General features: G+C 39.3%; 1 protein-coding gene across 1 annotated transcript in view; it reads right to left on the bottom strand.

The window, feature by feature from the left end:
* The window catches only part of PCDH15 (protocadherin related 15), a 1,383,724-nt gene that overhangs the window by 980,361 nt on the left and 385,657 nt on the right, over positions 1 to 17,706 (bottom strand). The window lies entirely within an intron of this gene.

Raw genomic sequence — 17,706 nt, 5'->3', positions numbered from 1 at the left:
ACACCCAAATCCCCCACTGAGCTGCCTGCACCCAGATTGCTCCACACAGAACTCTTTCAATCCACACCTGGATCCCCCCACACTAAGCCCCTCCACACTTGTATCCTGTCTTGCTGAGCCTACCTGGTGCCCCTGACATGGAGGGGCAGGGCTCTAGAGCATTTCTGGGGCAGGCCCCATCCTTGCACTGTGTGAGGGTTGGGTGCAGCCTCACCACTGAGTCTTTATCTTCAGAGGAGCTGCATACTGATCTCCCATCTCTGTGCAGCCAGTGGCCTGTGCTCCCTAATGCCATGCTGGAGCCTCCACATTTATTTGACAAATAAAATTTGCTGAATTTTGCAAAATTTTAAGATATCGTGGGCATAAATTTTTTTGGGGTGGAGGGAGGGCACAGAATGCCCTCAGGAGTAGTGTAGTGACCTGTGTACATATATGTCTGTTGACCTATGCACCTTCTTCTGTTTCTACTTCTAAATACCAGATCTTTTTTAAAAAAACAGATCAATAAATAAAATACAAAGTTTGTTTTCATTGCAGTTCATTCAGTCCTAATAATAACGTACCTTTGAATGGGAAATTGTATAGCTGTGTTCATGTCCCCATCTTTCTTCAGTATAATAGAGGCTCACAAATATAGAAAAAGTCCATTATAAATCAACAAAAGGTTTAATATGGCTCATTTAGGAAACATGTTTTGTCCTGCATTTCAGCAAATGTCTGCAGTCAATGAATTTGCTACTTTCTAAAGCGATATAGTACCATATTGTCTAAACATAGGGCCAGAGCCTTAGCCCTATACTGGATGTTTTGTGGCGTCTTTAAAGGAAGCTGTGGATTTCTCTGATGTAATGGATTCCCTCAATTTAAATGAGAGTTGAAGGGGCTCAATCCCTCCCAGGATCAGGCCTGCATTGCTTTTAAAATAGCAAGTGGAGATCCCTCTATAGTATCTTTTTTCAACTTCATTATAATAACTGAAATTGAGTAACTCTTAGGCCGTGTTACATTTTAAATACAATTGGATATGATGAGCTGTATGTCTTTCTGATTAAGCGGCAAGCCCTTAAAGTATTTACCTGTAGCCAATTAATTAATTTGATCATTGAAAAGTGTTATCGTTGTGGTGATCTCACATATTATGTCATCTATAACCAAGGTGTGATGAATAGATATAAATAGGATAGGACTACAGGAGTATAAGATTGACAAGTATTTAGGAGTGATGAGTGTGTATTAAGTATACAACTAAAGCGAGCCTGTAATGCAAGGCCTACGGGTTAAGACCTGTAAGCCACACTAGATCTCAGGTTAAAGGAGACTGGACATGAGTGAGCAGCCTAAGACTAACCCTATGCCAATAAAACCACAAGATTACTGTAAAGGATGTGCGAATAGGTAATACAATGAAAAATATGTCACAATGTATCCACCCAGACCCCAAGACACCTGACTGTAACATCACAGAAAGTTCTGACTACAGGTTACCCTGGGAACAGATTGATATAAACGTTAATAAGGCAAAGGAGAACTAAGAGAATAACCTATGAAAAGCAGAGCAACCTGAAATTCATGGGATGTGGAAGTACAGATAAGGAAAAGGAGGGTTGGAACCCCTATGCATATGCATAAGGTGTTAAGTGTAGTCAGACCAAGATAAAAGAGGTTGCCTGGTTGTGCCAGAGTGGGAAGACCTCACTGAGAAGGAAAGACCTCATTGTGAAGACCCCAGCAGGAACCAACCCCTCTATCGACAACCAACCATTGAGAGATCCAGCAGATTGTATAATAGCTTCGGTAACAGCATTAGCTATTTCTTGGGCTCTCTTAAATTGTGTAGATGTGCACGTGAGTGTAATTTATAATTTATAATATAAACAAGATTTTACTTGTAGCTATGTTTGTGGTCACTGTATTCATTTTTCATGTGCTAAGAGTCTCCTAATCTAAGAGAGGATGAAAAGTTACCCTTTCTGATTATTGATCTAAAAACCATAGCAACACAGGAGCCCACTCCCTAGGGACACTATAAAATTGACTGAATTGTCCTGAGTTAAACTAAATAGAGGCTACATGCGTTTAGTATCAAGAGTTTGCTCCTGTCTACATTTGAAGTCAGTATTAAAATTCCCATTGGCTTCAGTGAGAGCAGAATTAGACCCTAAGATACTTGCATTTTCTTGTAGATACAGCATACTTTCATGCATGACATTTAGAATTAAAATTAAATCTTCAACAAAAAAATGTTTTCAAAACTGGAACTCAGCAAGGTGTCTTGTTGGGAATAAAGAAATGTATTAAATATCTCCCCCTCTCACTACTCATGTTTTCTTTTGTCAACCCATAACAAAACAAAGGTGTCCAATCCCATTCTGAAAAAAAGTGACTATACTTGGGAGTGGGGAAAAAAGAGGCAGGTCGGTAACATGAACAAAGGAAAACTGAGGTTCTGACACTATGTGATGTGCAATCTCAACTCCAGTTGTGGTCACAAAGTAAGACAACTCGGTTTCCTGATTCACTGTACTCTGCTTTATTCATTTACCTCTGTACTTCCAGATTCTACCCAGTCGTATTATAGACACATATTCAACAGGATATGCTAGGTTGCTAATCCACCTTGAAGAAAGCAAGCTGGCAGAGTTCACTGGGTTTGTCCATATTATCAGGATGAAAATGAATATGACATTGCTAAAGCAGATGAGCATGAAGCTGGTTTGGTCACTTCTTCCAGTGAGACTAGTTTGGAGAAAAGCCAAAACAATAAAAAAGCCAGGAGTGGCAGCTGTCTTGCTCACAGAAAACTCAAAAGGGCCGGGTTCTAAAATGTGACCTGAAAGATTTCTACAGCCTAGATTTCTTTATCAGATAGGTGGTCTGATCATTTTAATTCATACATATTGTACAAGAAGCCCTTGAGGCATGCCTGAAGGTGAACAAAAACTGTCAAACAAGCAGAGGGAGAGACCATTGACAATATATTGAATTTTAAGTTTTATCCATTTATTGAATGCCTATAATTTGTTTAAAAATTCACTAATCTCAAAGCTTGTAAGGAACTTAAATATAATGTCGAAGAAAAATAGCATTTTACAAGTATACATTTTCTTATTAAATGCCTCTCATCTTCAGTATCAGAAAGCAAAACAGTGAATGGCTTTGCTGCTCAGATGTCAGGTTCTTTTCCAGAGTTAAAACTGAATGCTTAGCAAATAATTTTATTTAGCCTCTTTTCCCACTCACAACATGCCCATGAGTAAATCAAGGTTCCCTCAACTCTATTCACTGTTTTATTTTACTCAGCAACTATTTTTTTGTTGACTTCTTTAATTTACTCAGTAGAATGATTGTGCATTAGTACAAAACTTCAATCTCCAAGTAAGAAATTTGAGCAGCATTCATTAATTGTGATTGGTTACGTCTGTCATGTGGTATTGTTACTCTTCTAGATTGGGTGAGTGTACCTGTCATAGGAAGGAGGGCTTGAAGAAGCTACAGGGACTTCTTGGAGTGAAGGAGCAGTTTAAATCAAGCAAAAAGGTAAACAGGATTAGGGAATTTTAGAAAAAGTTGTAAACGTAATATTACCATTATTTTTATAGATTTATACTCATTTTACAGAAGGCAGTTGTGGCTGGGCTGGGTGAGTTTGGAGGCAAGAGAAGTAGATTTGTCCTGATTAAAGACCCATTATAAAAACAGATGATTTGTCAGTGTTTCATCACAAGCATGTACCCTCCCTTCACTTTTTGTATAGTATAAGCACGGCTTTGAACTAAATGGTCCAGTCCAGAGAGGACTCTTCAGAAGAAGAGTCACTGACTTGAACGGCAGCCCAACACGTGAAGCACATGCAGGATTAGTCCTAAAGTCTGTGGAATTACTGAATCAAATCTTGGGGGGGATTCATCATTTATATTATTTTTTTCTTTATTTTCACTTTTAAGTATGACTATTTTTGTGTTTATAGAAAATGTGCAATTACTAAACTTATGTAGGGAAAATTATTTGATGTTAGAGAAACAGAGAATATTTGTTGTGGCTGATCATCACAATGAATCTTCTGGTATATTCTTATGTCATAAAGCCAACTATTTCATTTGACAGCATTTATGTTTAGATTCTTTATGCTCACTATTGGGTTTGGGAGGGGAGGGGTTTCAAAAAGGTATTTGAAAGTGATAAAACAGTTTTATTCACCAGTTCAATCTTCATCATGGTGCCTACACTTTGTTTTGCACCACTGCTTGTTAATAGATCAACATCACAGTTGTTAGTAATGAGAAATAATAAAGTCATATGTAAAATGCAGTGTTAACACAGTTTCAGCTGATTAGTGCTGATGTAGAGTCATTTAAAAAAGCCTTTTAAAATTTGTTCTACTATTAATATTACTTTTTATGTTGCTTCACAGTCATATCTATTATATATACACACCACATATTAGAGCAGGGGTCGGCAACCTTTCAGAAGTGGTGTGCTGAGTCTTCATTTATTCACTCTAATTTAAGATTTTGCATGCCGGTAATACATTTTAATGTTTTTAGAAGGTCTCTTTCTATAAGTCTATATTATATAACTAAACTATTTTTGTATGTAAAGTAAACAAGGTTTTCAAAATGTTTAAGAAGCTGCATTTAAAATTAAATTAAAATACTGATCTTACACTGGCAGCCTGTTCAGCTCGCTGCCATCCTGGGGTTCTGTTCACCTAGGCCGGCAGCAGGCTGAGCAGGGCCTGCGGCCACCTGGCAAGTACCCGGCAGCTGGGACCTCAGACCTGGGTGTGGGGGTACAGGGGTCAGGGAAGAGGGCTGGGGTGTGTGGGGTGTAGGGCAGAAGGCTGGGTGTGTGGGGCAGTTCAGGGGTCAGGGCAGAGGGGTGGGGCTGTGGGGGGTTCAGGACAGAAGGCTGGATGTAGTGGGGGGGCTCAAGGGGCAGGGCAGAGGGCTGGGGTGCTCCCAGACCCCTGCCCTGAGTGGCTCATGACAGTGGGCTGGAAGGGATATGCCCTGTTCCACCCCCTTCCCCAAGACCCCATCCCTACCTCTTCTCTGCCTCCTCTACAGAGCTGCGTGCACGCTGCCGCTCTTCCCCCTTCCCCTCGCAAGGGCCATCAGCTGATTGGCTCAGGGAAGGAGAGGAGGAGGGGCAGGAGAGCAGCACGCTGGGGGAAGAAGTGGGAGAGGGAGAAGCTTGGCTGTCACAGGACCAAGTTTCTGCCTCTTGCCCCCTCAGGGGAGAGCGGTGGGCCGGGGGACTAAGTGGGGCTGGCGGCCGGAACCTTGGCAGGCAGCAGCGTGCCACTCAAAAAATCGGCTTGCATGTCGTTTTTGGCACGCGTGCCGTAGGTTGCCGACGCCTGTATTAGAGGCATCCTCATAAGCAGTTAAAGCATCAGGCTTGGCTTCTCTGCTCCTTTTTCAAGGTTTACAACTTTGCAGAGAAAAGTTAGACTAAGCAACAATTTTTAAATTACTTTTTTTTGACAATTTTTCCAATCAATTAACAGTATATGACTTGCATATGATTTCCCAAATAAATATTATACAGTGATAATCTTTTGTAAACTAGGCCTTCTATTTTGGAATTTTTGAAGTTTTATTTTGCCCTTATTGTTGGTATTATTTTAATAGTTCCATGTTTACACAGTTCAATTTTATATTTTTTGTAAGAACAGCTATTAATTGTGTGATTAAAACACCTCCACGAATCCTACTAACATGTCACAATGTGAATGGCCTGAAATAAACTCCAATTATCATTACTGTAAAAGCCAGGATAGAGCTTTAACCTACTTTGCACAATTTTGGCAGCACAAAGTGGGAAGGAAATGGATTTAATCAGTACGGGACTCACCAGATACATAGTGAGGAACACAGTAGGGGGAGAAAGGACATTGCTGGAACACAGCTGCACTCTAGAAATCTTAGCTGCTGAAACAACCTTTTACATGTGGTGCATCTGGGTAAAATTTAGGACAGCCCAGAGCCTGATTGGCCTCAGGAACAAGGGGCCATAAATATTGCACACAACCACTTTGCCATTCTCCTCCTCCAGCTCCTGAGTTCATAGATTCTATTAGCTCAAGGGACTGTTGTGATCATCTAGTCTAACTTCCTAGATACCACAGGCCTTGAACCTTCCCCAAAATAATTCCTAGAGCTTATTTTTAAGAAAAGCATCTAGTCTTGATTTAAAGTTGAAAGCTGCTCATTCAGATCTGAGGATGGGGCCTTCTGTTTTCAGACATTTCCTTCCCCAAGAGCTGCAACGTTTAAGCAGAATAGTGTGAGGAAAGCCAAAAGCTTCCATCTTTATTCTGAATTGTTTTCTTTTCATATCACTTTACGATTTAAATTTAAACAAAATAATATTATAACTATAAAATAAAGTATATAACAAAAATATTGAAGAGTTACATTATGTGGAATGATTCTGAAGTTCTGAAAACTAAAAATACATCTTAAAAAATAGTCTTTTCAAAGTTTTCTTCTAAACGTGAGGGGGAATTAGTTGAAGAAGAGGGCCAGATGGGAGAGAGTTCCACTATCTGAACATAATAAGCTGAGCAACAGAGATGGGCTTCAGAATAAAAATTCAGAATTGAATTTCAAATTATCGAATATTTCAGAAAATCTAATCCAGAACTTTTGATTGGCTTGTTATATAGCTAAGGATCAGGTAGGATATATGGCTCTGGATGCACATTGAAATTCCAGTCCTCCTCAAATGTCATGGCTGTGAGGGGTAACGTTTCTTTTAACCCATCCTGAAAACCAGGGAAAAAGTGTTTTTATTTAGAAATAGCAAAAAAATAAGAAGGTTGACACAAAATATCAATATTCATGTTTCTTCACTAAGTTCCTTTTTTCAGTTATGGCTTATGTTCTGTGTGTTGCTAAAGTCAATTGGCATGTTTGCTTTACAGAGCAATTATATATGTGTAACACTCATAAATCAGACCAGAAGCATTTATAACTAACATTTCTATACCAGATAATTCCTATTTTTATACAGCAAATCAAGCTGTTGAAACATTCAAATTGTGACTCCACACATCCATCATGAGTTGCTCTTTATATAAACTGTGCTAACACGACAGATAGCAACTAAGTGGTAGCTATGTACACTGCTTCTCAAATCTTCAGTTGTGAAGATAACATGCAAATGAAGATTTTCAAAGGCACAAAGAATAGTTAGGCACCCTGTTCCCCTTCAAAGATACCCACCTTCCCTGTAAGCCTTTGAAAATCTTCCCTGACTTGTCTGGCATTTAAAACGACTGCCCTTTGAATTCTCCTGGGAAATAACTAAACGAGTTCCAGTAATTCCAATAAGCACTCACTTCAAGTATTTTCTTGAAGCTGAGGAATAGTTCAATGTTTGGTGAAAAATCAGCAATTATTTATTACTTCAATATTAATAAAGCCAACAGATTGTTAATCACTTTATGGTCAGGAAAGAAGACAAGGTCCTTGCCAGAAAGCACATGGACACAAAGCAGGCAACAACCTCAAGGCAGAAAGCGTGTTTGTGTTCTCTTAGTAAGATCTGATCTTCTATTCATGCCCACTCATTTCTCAGTGGGCATGACTGGGAAGGTAAATGGAAAATTAAATTGTAAATCAGGTGTAACAAGAATTAGAGTGGAGTCAGTCTAGCTAAGATAAGCAGGAACACACTGCTACTAGGGCCAATGCACAAGATAAACCAGGAATGCAGAGATCAGGTTATATATGAACAGCACATCATAGAGTCATAGAATCATAGGACTAGAGGGGACCTAGATGAGAGGTCATCTAGTCCAGTCCCCTGCACTCAAGGCAGGACTAAGTATTATCTAGGCTATCCCTGACAGGTGTTTATCTAACCTGCTCTTAAGTATCTCCAACCATGGAGATTCCACAACATGTCCTAGGCAATTTATTGCAGTGCATAACTATCCTGACAGTTAGGAAGTTTTTCCTAATGTCCAACCAAAACCGTCCTTGCTGCAGTTTAAGCCTATTACCTCTTGTCCTACCCTCCCTTCTCCTTGTAACAACCTTTTATGTACTTGAAAACTGTTATGTCCCCCCTCAGTCTTCTCTTCTTCAAATTAAACATATTTTTAAATTATCCCTCATAGGTCATTTTTCTAGACCTTTAATCATTTTTGTTGCTTTTCTCTAGATCCAAGCCAATCATGAAGTATGTGATGCAATATATAGTCAGAAAAGCAGGTGTTATACACATCTTTACTAAGGAAAAGTTTTGTTGTGTAACATTTGAGTTGTGAAGTACCCTGCATCCATTCCCCTGTGTTTGAGCCTGGCCAGCTTGGTATAATGTTGCTGTATGCCAAATAAAGGCACCTCAAAGATGAATTTCAGACTCAAAGGGAGATTTTGAGTACCGAGTTGCAGGGTCTTGGGGAATCCCAACATTACATGTTAAATCAACCCCAATCAGAGAATCTGGAAGCCAGAACTTATTTTCGGGCATGTCACTCCTCCATCCACACTCTTGAGAGTCTGGCCACCACTATCTCATCTCTAGTTTTAAACCAAGTATACTAATTCCATGATGAAGTGTAGTGGAGTCTCAGTGGAGTCTATTTATCTACTTCCTGATATGTTTAGAGGAAACTTTTTTTTTTCAGTATTCTCCTGTGGGCTTGTTTGATTTTTAAAGTTATTTATGTATTTTGTAGAAAATGAGTTTCATTTCAGTCAGAAGATCAATTAAAAAAGTCTTTTTTTCTTAATGATATATAATCAAATATTTAGATATCCAGCAACAACTACTCTTCTGGTTTATTTTTGTTTAATATTTTGTCTATAGTTTAAACTTTTAGAATCTAGTTAATTTTTTCAGTAGAAAATTGACGTATACAGTTTTAAATGTTCAGTTAAGCCTTGCTAATTATCCATATATGAAAAAGCTACTATAATCACCCAAAAGCAAGGAAATACAAAGTTAGACACCACACCTGAAATTAGCTCTGTGCAGGTGGACCTTGCAGCTACCCAGCATGGCAACTGGCTTATACAATGCACAAGGGTCTGCTAATGCAGAGCCAGCTGCAATATCAGGGCCACCGTGCTGAAACTCTGCCAGTATAATAGATTCCCTACAGTTCCTGAAGGCCCTGATACTACAGCAAGCACAAAAGCTAGACACAATGACATAAGTGAAGACCATGGGACCATGGAACTGATTCTGATCTCTCACTGATTTTACTATATTAAAAAATGCACTGACTTCACTAGAACTACTCCTGATTTCACAGAGGCATGATATTAGCATTTGATTTCACAATCAAATCTGACCTTTTGAGAGTTATTGAGTTTAACAGAGACCCATAGGTGCTGGAACCAGGGGACCTCTGGGTTCTGCCGCACCCTCTGGCTTGAAGTGGTTTCCATTATATACAGGATTTACAGTTTGGTTCAATGAATCTCAGCACCCCCACTATAAAAATTGCTTCAGCACTTCTGCAGAGACCTCAGACATCTTGGAACACCTGTGGATGCCTTTCCTTATAACGTTAGTTTAAGAAAAAATATTAATACAATTTTAAAACTCTGACTCAAAGAATAAAAAGTGGTAATTTTTTCCAATCCTATTCCAAATTCTATTCTTATTTCTTTCTTTAAAAGCTAATCAGCTACAGTAATTAATAGTAGTTACTTTATATGATACAGCTGTTCCTCCACATTAGGAACAAGTGAATTAAAGAATAAATATTCATGAACATATTCTTTTCTTCAAGCAGTAACTTACATTCTATTCCACTAAATCACAGAATATCAGGGTTGGAAGGAACTTCAGGAGGTCATCTACTCCAACCCCCTGCTCAAAGTAGGACCAATCCCAGACAGATTTTTGCCCTAGATCCCTAAATTGCCCCTTCAGGGATTGAGCTCACAACCCTGAGTTTAGCAGATCAGTGCTCAAACCACTGAGCTCTCCCTACCCTCCTTTAAATAATAGAATATGGGGTTATTTTCCTTATTCTTGAGACAGAAAGCCACAAATTCATGAAAATTCAGAGCAGGTCTGAAGTTTAGAGCCAAATCTCAATTCCAAAGGTCAAAAGTATTCTGGTCTAAGATTTTGGTTTTGGGTGTTCTCTCTATTACACACATAATGCATATAGAGCAATAAGAAGTCTTTATTCCCATTAAATAAATTAACAGATTTTTAAGACCGGAAGGAATGACTGATCATCCAGTCTGACCTCATTCATAACACAAGCCATAGAATTTCACACAATAATTCATGCCTCAAGTCTAATAGGTTGCAGTGGAAAATAAATAGTTATCTACTGTTAAACTCAAAAGTAATATTTTTTTTAAAAAATGAACTGCTAATAAAGCCATATTTTTATGAAGGGGAATTCACACATCTTAATAAATGATACTCACAGTTTTCAAATTATAACCTGCCCATATCTAATGTTTCTGTTAATATCCAATGAAGATCGTGATTCCAGATTGATAAACTGAAAAACTAACTGTACCATTGTCACATCCGTTGCTAAATTTAGACAATTCTCATTTCCCTACTTAGTTTTAGTGTAAGACACAATTCTGTTGTTACTGTTATTGTTACTGCCTAGTAAAGACATGCAGCTGTGATAAAGAAAGATTTTTAACCTACCTTGAACTTCCAATGATGTACTCTTCCAGAAAAAAGGGGAACAGATAATTCAGAATAACTTCCAGACTGTCTAGAAAAAGCAGGAGTTTGATCCATCCTTACAAGACCACTTCATAGATTTTAGTATTCTCCAAATCATCCAGCTTTCAGAAAGCCCAGCTGAAAAACTCTGGCAACTTAAGTTAAAAAAATGACCAGTTCTGCAACTAGAACGCTCAAGCCAGATGAGACAAATTGTCAGCAGAGATAATGAAATTTAATAAATACTAACCTTGTAAAATTAATCACCTTTGGGTTTTACCAGTTTTGTTACGAATGAAGGTATGTCATCTGATTTCATGTTTTCTGGTTCTGGTGATGTACATGAAAACTGAGGCTAACCTGGAAACTGAGAGTAAACTAGGTTTGCCATCATGATAAAAGCCTTTGATACGACACAGACTAATTCTAAATATTTTCCACTGGTAAAGGTTTGTGTTCCACAAGAACCAGGAAAGATTTTGTACTGTGGGTGGATTACTGAGGAATGTTTTCCCTCATACATTTTACTAGTAAGTCCCTTTTGTGTACTGTGAATTGCACAGTCAGTCCTCAGAGAGTCTATGTCAAACAGCCAGCTACTGCTAAACTGGTTTAGTAGTTTCAGGTTTAAAATAGGGAGGTAACCACTATAGACTTTGCTATTACAAAGACTCAGTTTATGTAAGGAACCCTCACCATCAGTCACCAGCTAGGACTGAATTTGAGATTGTCAGCACCAAAACCACAGAACAATGTCATTTGCACTAAGCAAAAACTCCCTTAGCCATGGCACATTAGTAGTCTCTATAGTTGTTGGGTCTAGTCACTGGTGGGAACCATGCTCACATGCACTAGCCCAGTGTATTTAATTTGTCTTCCACATGTCGCCCTATGGCAATACTTCTAAGACAAGCCAGAAAGCTTTGAGGTACTTGCTCTTTATTGCCTGCTTCTGCTGCTGTTAGTCAATGACAAAAATCCTATTAACTTTAGTGATACAGGCTGGGCCAATAGAGTCCAGCAGATTTGCATTTCCACATTTGGTAAGGGAGAGGCCTTTGCCCCTCAGCTGTTCAATGACAGCAAGCTCCATTTATCTGATTTTTTCTTTTACGCCAAACAATGAAGCATTCTCAAGAAAGGTGCCAGAGGGTCTATAGCTTCCCCCTGGAACCATCAGGGGAGGAACTGTTGCAGACTAGGAACTCATCCAGGAAGCACTTGTGGGGGAATGGTGAACTGTGGCCACTGGGAGCTGTGGGCAGCCGTGCCTGCGGATGGTCAATATGAAGAAACTATCTTGCAGCCTGCCAATGGATTACCCTGATGGGCCGCAGGTTGCCCACCACTGAGACAGAGACTTTATTTAAAAGGATATGCCCCCAATGCAAATATTCTGTTGCTCTTCTGTACATAAAAAACCCTAAGATCTTATAAACACTAAATGAGTTTCCAGATATATTATCTAATTGCATGTAATTATAAGTTGGTTTGAGTACATATGATTGATTACAACTATTTAACCTATATCCATTTTGAAATATCAGAGTCTGCTAAAAAAAAATGTATTATTCCCTCTGGGATCTTAAAATGTTCAGTCCATTCAAAGTCCCCTCCCCACTCCCCCAATATGCCACAAATCTCTCCAATAAAAATAATTGGGAGAAAAATTAAATACTCCCACAGAATAACATCAATGAGAAGCATCTGAACACTAGGGGGCAGTATCAAGTCACGCCAACAGTATATAGAAACAGACGACTGTATTTTCACACATACGAGTAAAATTCATGTTGGTAATTAAGACCTTATGAACAATTTCATCATTCTCTGTATGTTTATGTCTAAAGCATAGAATACCAAACTACAACTCAGAGTGCATTAGAAACACACACACACATACAAGCAGAGTATCTGTGTACTCTCCATGCAATAGGCACAGGATTATGCGACATGGATATATATGCATCCCCATAAAATATTTCTAGAAGAACAATGTATGCAAAGATATTGAGGTCAATTTACCATTAACATTAGTGGGTGAAACTCTATTATTGTAAATACAATTGCACCCATATAAGCCAGCAGTGAATTTGATCCACTGGACCCAATATTTTTACTGCTAAAGTCAATGTGAGCAGGACTGAGCTCCTAGTATATGAATTAAGGCATTCCCAGAGACAGACATTCTGCTTCCTTTTTTTAAGTTGAACAATATCTTACATCTCAAGTGATCACATTACGTTCTGTAGAAGGAAAGTGCTACTCAACATGAGTATGGGCAGCAGAATCTGGCTCACAGAAATCCCAGAGAGGGCATAATTCTTACTCTCCATAAATTAAAGAAGAGCATAAGCAGACCTCAAAGTTCAAAAGCTTAATATGAAATCAGAAATCAGATAACAGATCTAGCTATCAGCCACAGATATTTTTAAGGTTAAGAATTTGATTAAATTGGCTAAAGCAAGGAAATTCAAAGTTGGGTCAGAAGCAATCCTATTTAAAGGTAGTTTTGTATATCGGTTTATTTTTTAGCTATTTTAGCTGGAATGCGATTTGACATATCCCTCAGATTTTCTATAATATAAACTTTTCTATAAACTGTCGCTACAGGGTCAATATCCCAAAGAGCAAGTGGTACCACTAAAACTGAGCATTGTGTATGGGAAGCCTATTATAATGAAGTTTTTGAAAATATATATTTTATGCACTCAATAGTGTTTTATCATATGAATATTGATCCAATCACTGAACACAAAAAATTAAAATCATGATTGTATTATATGCCTATCTAATGACAGATCGATATTCACTAACTTCAACAGCTATTATTATGGGTACTGCTCATTTCTCAAGGCCATTCTGGTGCTTAAGTGCAGTTTTATACTCTCAGCCATTACAGCTGTACAACTGACCAAGAAAAGGTTTCCAAGAATGTTTTCTTTACACAGGACATATAGTTCCAGCTCTCCTCTCTTTCCCCAAAATTACCAGCTGTTCCCCTTCCAAAAGCAAATAACCACAACCAACAACAACAAAAACAATCTGCAAAAAAATCTGCCTTCTAACAAAGGTTAGGGATGGGAATTTTCAGGCTAAAAGATGAGAAAGCAGGGATTTATAATGGAAACTGTCATTCAGCCAAAACTACAGTGGTTAGTGACCAAAACCATATTGCTGTAAAGGGAATTTAGCTGTTAAAGACAACAACAGTTCACAAAAAGTGTGTTCACAGAGAGTTACAGCAGTGCATGCAGAATCCCCTGGGATGGATAACTGAGTGAATGTCTTGGGAAGTGTCTAATATTGTTAGTCATTACTTCTTCAGCTCCTTCAGCTTGTCTTTGCAAATACCTGACCCTTCCCAAACATTCATGTCCCCTAAATCCCATCCTAGCAGGAACTTTGCCCACTGCCTATGAATGTTTTTGAAAGTCATTGCACATAATAACAATGTTGCCTGTCATTACAGCTCCAGGAACCAGCACAGCAGGCTTTGGGTTCCATGATAATTGCATGCTCCAAATTGTGTCATTCTAGGACTCAGCTGAAACAGCAGGTATGCAGAAACAGCTCTACTTTCTTAGCAAACTTTACCTATATCCATGCAGGCCATAACAAGTGTCAGTAGCATATAGAAGAGATCAAGGAACTGGAAATGCTGTCAAAGGCAGCAGTTTGTAGGGCTGGTGATTAAATACCGAAAGGACCTTCCGTGTTCTTAGTTCCAGTAGAGCGAAAGATTTCTAACATTGTATGTATTCCCAGAATATCAGTACATGTTTTTGATGTTCCAGTGCACATTTGTGCATCACTGGACATTTTTAGGTCCTGCATATTGACAAAAGAACAAGAGCCTAATTCTGATCTCATTTACACCAATGTAAATCTGGAGTAACTCAAGGGAAGTTAATGGAATTACTTTAGTGCAAAATGGTTATAAATGAGACTAGAATTAGGGCCAAGATTTCAGTGGGACTTACGCCTATGTACCTGGGATAGGGTGACCAGATGTCCCGATTTTATAGGGACAGTCCCTTTTTCTTATATAGGCTCCTATTACCCCCCACCCCATGTCTCGACTTTTCACACTTGCTGTCTGGTCACCCTAACCTGAGAGAACAATTGAGCCTTATTTGTTCAGAACAGTCAGATGCCTGATGAGATAGTGTCCAACACAATAAAAGTTATTGTAAAGTGATTTGCACCAGTATGATGAAGCATGGACTATGAAATAACAACAGTTCTTAGCTTCCTCCTTTACCCTACATCATGGGCTGTCCCGGTTATATGTCTAGAAGAACTACAAGTCCCTCCTCTCTGTGAGACCTCTTCATCAAACATCTCTCCTACTCAACTTCAGACCCTCCAATATGCTCTCCTTTCTGCCTATCCAAAGTCTTAAATTCTGGAGGTCCTATTGTAGGGTTCAATCAATCTAGTAGCTTTACTGCTTAGCCCCTGCCCACAACTGAATCCAATTATTGTCCCTTGGAACTACCTGTGCAAGCCTTTAACCTAGCGGTAGCCAGGAACAAGCAGAGTGGCTTGCAGAACTTCTCAGCCCAGATAATGGTATCTCAAAAGTACAGTGAAACTTGGTCATAGAGAGGTGTCTTACTAAAATAGTAAGGGATATCTTGAGACATTTATTTCTCTATCTACACAAATATTACTTACCCCCAGGGCCGGTGCTACCATTTAGGTGGACTAGGCGGTTGCCTAGGGCGCCAGGATTTGGGGGCGCCAAAACGCAGCGCCCTCCAATATTTTTTTTAAGTGTTTGAGCAGCCGCTGCCCTTGGAGGGAGAGGGAGTCTAAGCTGCCACCGGCAGCCCAGAGATTCCCCTGGGTCAGCGCGCCAACGCCGGCAGCCCAGGGGTTTCCCTGGGTCAGCGCACCGCCGCCGGCAGCCCAGGGGTACCCCTAGGTCAGCGCACCACCACCGGCAGCCCAGGGGTATCCCTGGGTCAGCGCGCCACCGCCGGCAGCCCAGGGGTTCCATCGCACAGTCAATGCTTCGCTTCTCCCATCTCCCAGGCTTGCAGCATCAATCAGCTGTTTGGCGCCGCAAGCCTGGGAGGAGAATTAGAGCAGGACAGTGTGCTCAGAGAGGATGCGGAGCAGAGGTGAGCTAGGGTGGGGAGGTACCGCAGGGCTCCCCAGGCCTGGGGGTGGGAAGCTGCCGCGGGGGGCAGGGAGCTGCCATGGGAGGGGCGCCTCAGGGCAAAGGGGAGCTGCTGCAGGACTGTGGGGGCGCAAGGTGGAATTTTCGCCTAGGGCGCGAAACTTCCTTGCACTAGCCCTGCTTACCCCACATACCATCCTTATCTATCCATATACATTTGTTGGATCATATATTTTAGTTGGTTTTGTTGGCACAGTTTAGGAACCCATTCATTTTGCTTCTTTTAGTATCATACACCCTCAAAATTCAAAGAAAAACAAACAAAAATGGTTAGCTTTCTCAGGTCTATTGTAAAACCGATTACCTTCCATATTTTTGCAAGAACAAGCAGCTCAGTCAGTTTCAAAACTAACAGCCTAGCCACAAAATAATCATTTCTGATCAACACTTCACCGAAGCTCAAGGAAAACAATTCATCAAAAGTTTTCACAATCCTTGCCTAGTTTTGCACAGTTGGCAGATGGACAGATTACACAAAACAGATAAGGCACTAGATATTGTGATATACATTGCAGAATACAAGGCTTTTAAAATACAACCCTGCTGAACTGGGTACAATTGGAAGGAATATGTCAATAAGAAGCTGCCTTATTGGATCATACTGATCATCATCCATGGGAATTGGAAGTAACTTTCCCTTATTAAGGTAGGGATACTCTGAGGTTTCTGCCTCCTTCTGGTTCAGCGAGTAAAGGTCAGGTGGACATAGCTCGTATAAATTCTCAAGATCAGAAAAGGGGGCACATTGTTTGGCTTCAGTCCTTCCTGTGTTTTTATTCTGATTTTATGATTTTTGTGGTCAATAGGTAACACACTAGAGTAGAATTTAAAAATTAGATCTCCTGGTGTTTGTCTCTGATGCTAGCAGACATTTTCACTTTTGATATTTTTATGATACTTGATGCCACTGTCATTGAGTCTTGTTCAGTATTTCTGATCTGTGATGAATTCTGCTCTAATGTCTCTCAGAAATGGCATTGAACAATTCCAGGTTTCTTTCATATATCAATTATATTGTCTTACTTCAGTGTATTGTTTGTATTTGAATTCTAAAGAGGTCGATTTAGGTTGTAAAAAATGACTAACTTGTGCAATTATTTATAATTACAAAACTTGAAAGGTAATTACAGTATCAAGTTAATATGGAAATAAATATTTTTTGGAAAGTAATACATTGCACTTAATTTAAATATATTTAAATACATTAATATTTGATATATGTTATCAAAATGCATATGTTATAATATTCGGACAAAGCAGAAATTCAGTTTCCTGTGCAGAAAATCATTGTTTAGCTTTTGTCTAAGAATGTAAGTAGACTGATGCCCAAGAGCCTTCCAAGTGTTCAGTGATATTCTTTAAAGTGAGCAAAATTCAGTCAGGATAATAATATGCGTATTTATGAGATAGGTGTAGCCATAATAACATAGGATTTGCCATTCTTGATCAATCTATCCATCTAGCCTGGCAGCACCCATTCCCTTATGTCAGAGGAAAGTGAAAAATGACAATGAACCTAGCCAATTGTGCAAGGTATACATGGAAAATAAACTTCCTTCCTTGCTCCTAGAGATGACCAAAAGTACCCAAAAGCCTGTATTGCAATTGCCTTTATAATTTTTGTGTGCATATTTGGTAATGAATTAGTGCGAGGGTGAAGTCAGCTTTAGCTGTCTTTTTTCACATGCCCATTTAAAAAACTGACAGTTTCCTAACATTATTATTTGTATAGTGCCATAGCTGAACATGGTGTTTTAAAACAGATAAGAGGTAGAGCATCCTAGACAGCGACAAAATTTCTGCCCCAAAATGTGTATACTCTTGTCTGTTACAGCTATCCCCCTATTCCA

This window comes from Chelonoidis abingdonii, chromosome 15 (genome assembly GCF_003597395.2).
Source record: "Chelonoidis abingdonii isolate Lonesome George chromosome 15, CheloAbing_2.0, whole genome shotgun sequence".
Lineage (NCBI taxonomy): Eukaryota > Metazoa > Chordata > Testudines > Testudinidae > Chelonoidis > Chelonoidis abingdonii.
This window is presented reverse-complemented; position numbering and strand designations above follow the sequence as displayed.